This window comes from Egretta garzetta, unplaced genomic scaffold, assembly GCF_000687185.1.
Source record: "Egretta garzetta isolate BGI_Z169 unplaced genomic scaffold, ASM68718v1 scaffold185, whole genome shotgun sequence".
Lineage (NCBI taxonomy): Eukaryota > Metazoa > Chordata > Aves > Pelecaniformes > Ardeidae > Egretta > Egretta garzetta.
This window is the reverse complement of record NW_009259595.1, coordinates 113,374-122,034: the sequence shown is the minus strand read 5'-3', so window position 1 is coordinate 122,034 and position 8,661 is coordinate 113,374.

Genomic DNA, 8,661 nt, shown 5'->3' with positions numbered 1-8,661 from the left:
AATTCAGAAAGTCCTAAAACACAGCCTAACTTCTGCAGCAGCAGCACAAAATTTATCTCATTTTCAGCTTCTGGACTACTCCTTGCAATAGCTTTTAATCTCTGTCACAAGACATAGCAGAGTGTTGACAGAACCATTGTGAGTGTATCTAGCATCACATCATTCCGCAGCCAAAAGCCATTAACAAAAGTTGCTTTTTCCGCAGTGATCTAAATTATTGTTTATTTACTGACTTGGGGAAGGGGGAGGAAGTACTTCTCAGGCTATGGAAAGCTATTCCCGCTGCTGACTGAACAATAAATTGCATTCACATTAGTGAACCCCTTTACAAAATCAAGTGGAAGACACTTTCATTTTTGTCTCTTTACTGAGGTTTAGATCCTGGTAAAAATGCCTTTGAAGTCGCACCGTTTGCTTACCCTCATGAGCAAACCTCCCAGAATACGGTAATACTAAATTAACAGATATTAGTTGGGGGAAAAAGATAGTAATTAATATTTTAGAAACTTTTTTCTAAGCCTTCAGCAGAAAGTGCTACTGGCTAGACTTAAAAAACATAAAACTCACCGCTGTGAGCACTATTAAGCCTCAGGCAAAACAAAGGCCACGCAGTCTATCTCCCAAGAAAAACAAACAGCACAGCACTCCGCAGAAGCCTTTCCAAGGGAGAGCCCTCTGAGCAAATTCTTGCCGAGGCTGACACACAACATCTATTCCAACAGCCCCAGAAAACAGCCCCTTCCAGCGCCTGGTGCCCCGTCCGCGGCCAGGCACATCACTGGGCTCGCTCCTTTGATCCAAGTTGGGCACACAAGGAAGCACCTGCAGGTCCCGACTGCGTGAGCCTCATCTGGCAATGTTTAAAATTGCTATCAAATGTCAAAAGTTTCAAATAAGCAATTAAAGCGAATTACTAGGTGAAACAGGCTTCTCATTTAAAAGAAACGACTTCTTTTGATGTAAAGAAAATTAATGACCCCAATTCTAGCTCCATAAACACAGTTTACAGCGTAAGGCAGATCAGAGTCAGGCCCGTCTTGCAGTTACAAGGAAATAGGGTGGATGCCATATTAAAGGGGGGAAGAGAAAAAAAAAACCAACCTAAAAAAATTTGTTTATTTAGAAAATTGCACAAAGCAAACCATATAAGCACATGGTATGCCAAATTTAAACCTTCTAATTTATTTATAGTAAAAAAAAAAAAGTCATCTCATTTCCAGTGCTTGTATTTTGCTAAGCATTTACAAGGAGCCTTTTAACCCCCTCATCCAGCCTCTGTGATCCCCCGTTTGCATCTGTGGCCATCCTCCTCCAGCACCTCACCAAGAGCCCAGCTGTACAGTTACATTACTTTTATTTTTCCACTCTGTGCAACAAAAACACCTGGCTAATGGTTGGGCGTGAAGGGCAGAGGAAACACAAGTTGCTGTTAAAAACATTAACCACAACTTAAAAGTTAAGCCAGCCCCATTAAAGAGGTTTCACTACCTGGTGACAATGCCTGGTCCCGGGGAGCCCCCACTTCGGCAGCTTGCGCCCTAACAAGGCTGGGGTGGAAGTTACACTCTCATGTTTTACAGAGGGAAGAAATAAAATTTGAGTGTCCAAATGTGTTAGATGCACATGGGGGGGGAGCAATTAATGCCACCCTTGTTACAGCTCCTCCGGCACAGAGGCAAGGCAGACAAGTCGCTGGGGGCATTGGCACAAAAATTAAACACACAACATACAAGCCTCTATTCCAAACAGCACTCCAAAACCAATTTAGTCTGCTGTGCTACAAAGAAGATGACTCCTTTATTCCTGCACAGCATAAATAAACTATGTTCTTTGTCACACCTACTTTCCAAATGCTGTTCTTACCTTCTGAACAAGCAGGATAAGCAAAATACTGGGATGCTCTAACATTCACAGCTTCCCCTCCCACTACAGAAACCAAAACCCTGATTTCAGTCTCAGCTTGTTAACTTTTGCATATAAATTTTAGATAGTCAAACATCACAGACTGTTAGAAGGGTAAAATAAATGGTCCCACTAGGGACAACTGCTCTGGGGAGCCCAGCAGCGCCCAGGGAGGTCAAGGCACGAGATAATTACACGTACTTATATGAGGAAGAATTTTCTGAAATGCCTGGAATTACCACTGTTTTTCAGCAAGCGGTTCTTACAGACACAAGCACGCCTGCAAACTGCTGCTGCGAGATTAAACACACACGTGCAAATTGCCCCCGTGAGGAAGAGCATAGGGACGTGGTCTGCAAGTCCCTCCAAGCTCAACAGGGCAGGGTGGTAAACTTGGGAAATCAAGATTGAGCCCCCCCACTGGAACACACGGCAAAACACCCATTTAGTTCAACACCAGCTGCATTTAGCCTGGAGTTTGCCTTCAGGCTTTATCTCTGAAACCAGGAGTAGGGAAAACGAGCTCAGATTTGAAAACACATCCCGCAACATGTTACAGAAAGAAACAAACAGTCATTTCTGCCATTCTACAATTTTAATTCACACTTCCCTCTCTGATGTATACCTCGGCTGCTGCACTGCCTCCCCACAAATTCCAGCCAGGACCAAGCAGGGTTTCAGCTACGCAGGTCACACCGATGCGCTGAGTGTGGGATGCACAAACCAACCCCACATCTTCACAAAATACTACAGCCTGGGACGGTTGTCCTTGAAACTACAGACATACTCAAAGCAACTGGGACGTGGCCAAAGGGCAACAGCTCCGAAAAGCCCTTCTACAGCTTAGGCACCAAAATCATAGCCAAGTTTTCAAAAGCATGCAACACCAAATGACCTTGCCTGAGTTGAACTCCTGAAAGCCTGAAGCAGTCTGTCAGTGATACCGCACTTAAAAAATTAGGTTGAATTTTAGCTCAGTCTGTAATTTCCCAAGTATTTACAGTCTGCAGTTAGATCGTTTGTTTAATTAACAAGAAGTAAGAGAGTGCTTTTCCATTGCAAAAGATACAAGCTTTAAATCTTACCTGCAGCTACTGACTTGTAACTCCCAAACTAAGCAAGAGGAGAGGACGCAGAAAAGCATCTGGATTCTCACTTAAGAAGTCCCTGAAGTAATACCCACCCATCTGTAACCTAATCCTTTCGGCGAGGAACTATCCACAGAGTGCGAACAAACGATGACGAACAAATGATGAAAAGTCAAATTGCCAACAACCATCCTCAGTAATTACCTGCAATTCTGCCCGGCACTAGTTTCTGCAATGCAAGTGTATCTGGAGCAGTATTCTGAATTAAATTAAACTCCTGATATACAGATAATTAAAAAGAAAGAAGAAGAATCGCTGAATGTCACACTGAAATATATACTTAAATACAGACCTAGGTAAACAACATTGTTAAAGGATGCTTTGGGAGAAAGGAATGTACTTTCCCAATGCAAAAGAATCAATGTTAATGATTTTTTGTCTTAATTGTCTTTCCAGATTTCTGCTGCGCTGCTTACAAATTAGTTTTTATCTTACATGACATTGTGAGATATCCACTAATATCTTCTATATTGACAAATACTTTGAAGGCTGATGCTTGCTTTCAGCTATATAGCAGTCATTGTCAGAAAAAAAAGAGAAGAAAAAGAACACTCTACTCAGCAAAACCAGAGACTGCTCAATGTAATCAAGGAAAAAAGAAAAGAAAACCACAAACAGTGCTAATGGTTAATTTTTTTTTTAAAGGAAAGTTTCCAAGCAGCTGACTATCTCAAGGGAGTGAAAATATGAGCCATAAGTCTTCAAGTAACTCATGTTGTGAATTCATTCATTTACTGACCTAATCTTATCAGAATATAAACAATCAAGGAAAAACAAACACACAAAGCTTTCACAAAACCAGAGTTCACCAGAAGTCCCATCTCCTGAGGGTTAAGGGTTGCTGGAACTTGCAGTGTAACTTTGCTGTCCTCAAAAACAACCCTCTGAATAAGCAGGAGAGCAATCCACATTTCCAAAGTGAGCAAAATGCACACGCATTAAAAACCGAATAGATGCATTTTTAAGGCCAAATTCCATCCAGCCTCTCTACCTGAACGTCTCAGTACCTTTAGGCAGAAGATTAATTTAAGCCAATGGACTGTGGTCCTCCTCCCATGCCATCCGCTAGCAGGATTTCTTCAAATCCCCACTCCCATTATTCTGTTCCTAGCCACAACCTCAGGTACTGCACACAGACATATCCCACTGACTCTACCCAGCTGAGACTCAACCCAATTTCTTTTCATCTTTGGCATCCCAAAGAGTTTGAAAAAAAAAAAAAACACAAATATGCGAGCACATTTTCTTAGTTATTTTGCAAGTATACTGCATCTCTTTTAAACAGCGCCCAGCTTTCTAACAAAAGTCAAGCAATACGATAAATCTGCTAAAAACCACATGACCCCCCACTAAAAATGACTGCAGCGCATTTAGTTATTCGGCAGCCTCCACTGAACTCTATTTATTTCCATTTCCTGCCCACTTTAATGTACTTCAGTGGCCCGCAGTAAAGTTAAAGCAATAGGTGTCTGTCATAAAGATGAATAGTGCTATTGGAATGCATAATACAGTGGAAAGAGGAAATGAGAGCAATCTGGTTTATTTACATCTCAGACTCCCATCAGCACCTCAGCCCACCTCCCAATGCTTCCAGCCGCCTTTCCTGTTATCTCGCCATAGAGTCCCCCTGCAACGATTTGGCTTTTAACCTCGCAGAACAAGAGGGTACCGAGCTGATCTCCCAGATTTGCGTCTATGAGCTGGCAGAGCACTGGAGCAAACAGCCGTGCAGCGTGTTTAGTGCAAAGAAAACAAAATAAAAGGTAGTGGTTGCGATTTAAAATAATTAAAGACACAAACAAAACAAAAGACCGCGAAGAGATCTGCTATCACAGCTAAATTTAGATCCACACACAGGAACCTGACTACTTCTGAAAAACAGTAATTACTGTATCACAAAATATTACTTTTAATCTCCTTTCTTTATGATCTAATTAAACAGATATTTTACTTGCCTTTGTAAAATGTTTTTCTTAATTTCATTCAATTTTAACATTTGGTGTATTCTATAAACTACGCATCCAAACTAGTATGTAATTTTGTGCTTATTTTTAATAGTGTACTACTTCATTTAAAAATGATGACTTTTAATTTGCATGTTTATTGTTGGTTTTAAGTAATCTTTTAATTTCCCCTCTTGGGTCTGTGGCTTACTGTAACTTCACAATGCAAATTCAGTACTGATTTTGTTCATATGAAAACACCATCTCCCAACACTCTTTTTTTTTCTCTCTCTCTTTTTTTTTTTTTTTTTTTTTTTAAAAAGCCTTCATCAAAGTATTATCATTTTGAACAGCAGCAAATCTTTGAGGAAATAGTTGCATAATCATCCCCACACAATACTTTGGTGTCTGAAAAGCTTTTGTTTGGCCATTACTTTCAGAAATAGCCACTCTGGCAAAGCTGCCTTTCAGAAATTCAGACAAAAACTTTTGATGGAAATTAGACACTTCTAAATAAAAGATAAATAGCTTTCCAACCTTAATTATTTCTTCCTTGAAACCGGAGAGTAAATTTTGGTTAGCCTACGAGCATGGTAAATCAGATTATAGAAACTCTGCCTATTACACTGCATTAAAAGTCACAACTTCTCCTTCCTTCTAAAAGCAAACTGAGTGCTTATGAAAAGTGTTAGAATGTCCACTCTGGAAACCAGTGCTGCCCGATACCTTCATCGCATCAATAATACCATAGCTCTGAACTTCAGCATAGGGATGAAAATCAGAGCGCAGCACCTACCACACAGAAAACATGCTGCCTCGTCAAAATGCCTCAGAAACATCAACTCTTAATACCACTGTACTGGAAACAAAAGGATGTTTCCACTATTACAGTTATTTAGGCAACAGCCCATGTTTTCAGAATGACGAATTGCAAGGGTAAGCCTTGTGAGATGGACTCGGGCCGGAGACCAGCAACCCAGCCCAGCAGCCTAGGAGAGGAATAATATCCCAGATGAGATCTTCAGCGTGCTTAAGAGATCGTAACTGCATTTGTCCCAGCAGAAGCGTGCCTGTTTGTATCAGACAGACCTTTAATGAGGGAGTTCAAGAACGTCTGGACACCAGCCGCGGTGAAAGCAACTCTGGCTGAGAAAAACTGGATAGGAAAAAAAGAGCTTGGAGCACTCAGGACATCTGTATACAAACCCTGCAACTGTTTCACTCCAACCATCTGAATCCAATTAGAAGAACGCTCAGTGGCAGAAGTTAGGGAGTGGACACATTTTCCAAATGAACATCATTAGCATAATGTAGATTTAAAACCAACTATGAAAACCAGTGCTTGGCATTGGATCACACCCTCTTAGCATCTCTTCCACTTGCTCATTTTATCAATTATTTGTTTGGTAAATGAATACTTGAGGACCATAGAGACACGATTTAGCATTCACAACCAAAGGGCTGCCCATTGTGCGCTCCTCTTGCGAGCTACAGATTGCTGCACGGTTAGCACACCACGCAGTCTGTCTCCAGAAACAAAGTGCATTGCACTTATTCTTCATCTTAATTAAAGTGCCACTGCCTCAGTTTAACTGCTTCACCAAAAACCGACTTGTTGGCTGAAAAATTTTGGGCTTACATCTGTATTTAAGCAGTACTCTAGTGGGTTAGAGTTTTTCCTTTTTCTCCTTCCTTGGACTTGATAGAGGGGGAAAAAAAAAAAAAGAAGAAAAAACCGTCTAAGCAGGGATGAAGAGAAAAGGAATGATGAAGGGTATTTCTAACTCCTCAACCACAAGCAGGCCATGCTCTGCCTGAAGAGCCTGCTCTAGTTCCTTTGCTTACTAGGTGGCACATGTGCGAGACACCACCTCCTTCTCCAATCTGTTCATCCCACAACAGCTCTTTAAAATGGATTCTTGGGTGGCTTTTTTTAGTACCGCCCTTCAGCCGGGGAACTTCAGCAAGTAAACTCACAAGTTTGCCATCAGCAACCTGTCGGAAAGTGGGGTCCTGGCACCTCCAGTATCTCTGGACTTGGATGAAAGTAAGGTCCATGCTTGCCCCTTGGTTTCAGTTAAGATGCTAGTACATAGAAGTAATTGACCTCATTCTGCTGGCCCCATCTTGCATTAGAAAGAAAAGATAAATATGCAGATCCTAAGGGACAATTGCAGTGGGTGACATTGTCCAAAGAATCAAATCATCCTCCTATGGAATCTCATTAGGGTGAAGTATGATCTCAGCCATAAGAACAGCAGATGGAGACAGACCATTTGAGCAGTGTCTACAGGACAAAAAGCAGTTTAGAAAACAAGAATGCTGTGGGAAGTTCAAGGGAGTGTGGTTTATTTAGTTTAGAAGACAGAAAACTGAGCAGAGTCCTCCAGTACACAAAAAGTACTTACAAAGAGACTGGTGACCAATTACTTTCCATATCCACCTGGGAAAAGAAAATAAGAAATCCTGCTACTTTTCAGCAAAGACGCCTCAAGAAAAACTGTCAAAGGTGAGTGAATACTGGCAAGTGCTAGAGAAAGATGTTGAGAAATCTCATTCCTTCCTGACAGGTCCTGAAGAGCAGGTGAGAAACGCCCCTAGGAGGTGATCATGAGATAGGTGAACCCCTTTCAGTCGAGGAAGCTGGACTACCTTTAAAGATCTGAAGATCCTTTTCCAGCCCTACTTTCTTATGATCCTAGTTTTGGAAAGGTGAGTAACATCTGTAGACAGACTTGTTGCTTGGGTTCAAATGCAGCAGGCAGACGAGGAATACAGACTTCAAAATCCTATTCTCCTTAGATGACTATTCAATAGCCTATGCTACCTTGCTCAGAGGAAGTTTTCCAACTTACATCATTCCTGCATTAATTCCATGCTTCTCATCCTAGTTGTGACCCTCTGTACCACCTTGAATAATTATTCTTTTGCCAAATACTCACAGCCCATCACCATGATACCCAAAACATTCTTTGTCATTAACTGTACTACATATATATTCCACTTTCAATCTACCTTTACAGATAAAAAAGTACAGAATTGTTACATTCATTCCCTACAAGTTCAGTGTATAATTTTAGGAATACAAATGAGATGCTTAAATTAGATGGTGTAAGTCCAACCACTCCTATCTGTCCATAACATTCTGGAAATAAACAATAATAAAGATTGATTAAAACCTCAGAAATAAGAATTGGGGGAAAAAAAAAAAAAACACCAAACCACACAACACCAGAGAGTACTCTTTGCATTACAGTGACTAGACTATCTCCTTGCAAAGGTTCAAAAAAAAAAAAAAAAACCTCACTGCAAATCCCACTTTTAAAAGGAGCTGTGAAGGAATGCAAACCAGCCATTCCAGATTACAAATGGAAGGCATCTCAGGGTTGCTGGTAGTACACCAGAAATGTTTGTAACAGGATGGCACGAGAAAGATGAATCCATAGCTACCCGCAGACCTATCTGTCCAGATTTTTCTAGAGTCTCTGCCATCAACATGTTTCACAGCATCTTCAAAGTATTTTCTCAGTAAACCTGTTGTTCCTCTGACATTTCTATCAGGTTTTCAGGAGTAACAAATAATCACAAAAAAAAGGTATGGTTTCCCCCAGACACCCACCCAAATGACAGATGGACAGAGATATCAAAAACCTAAATATATACACTTA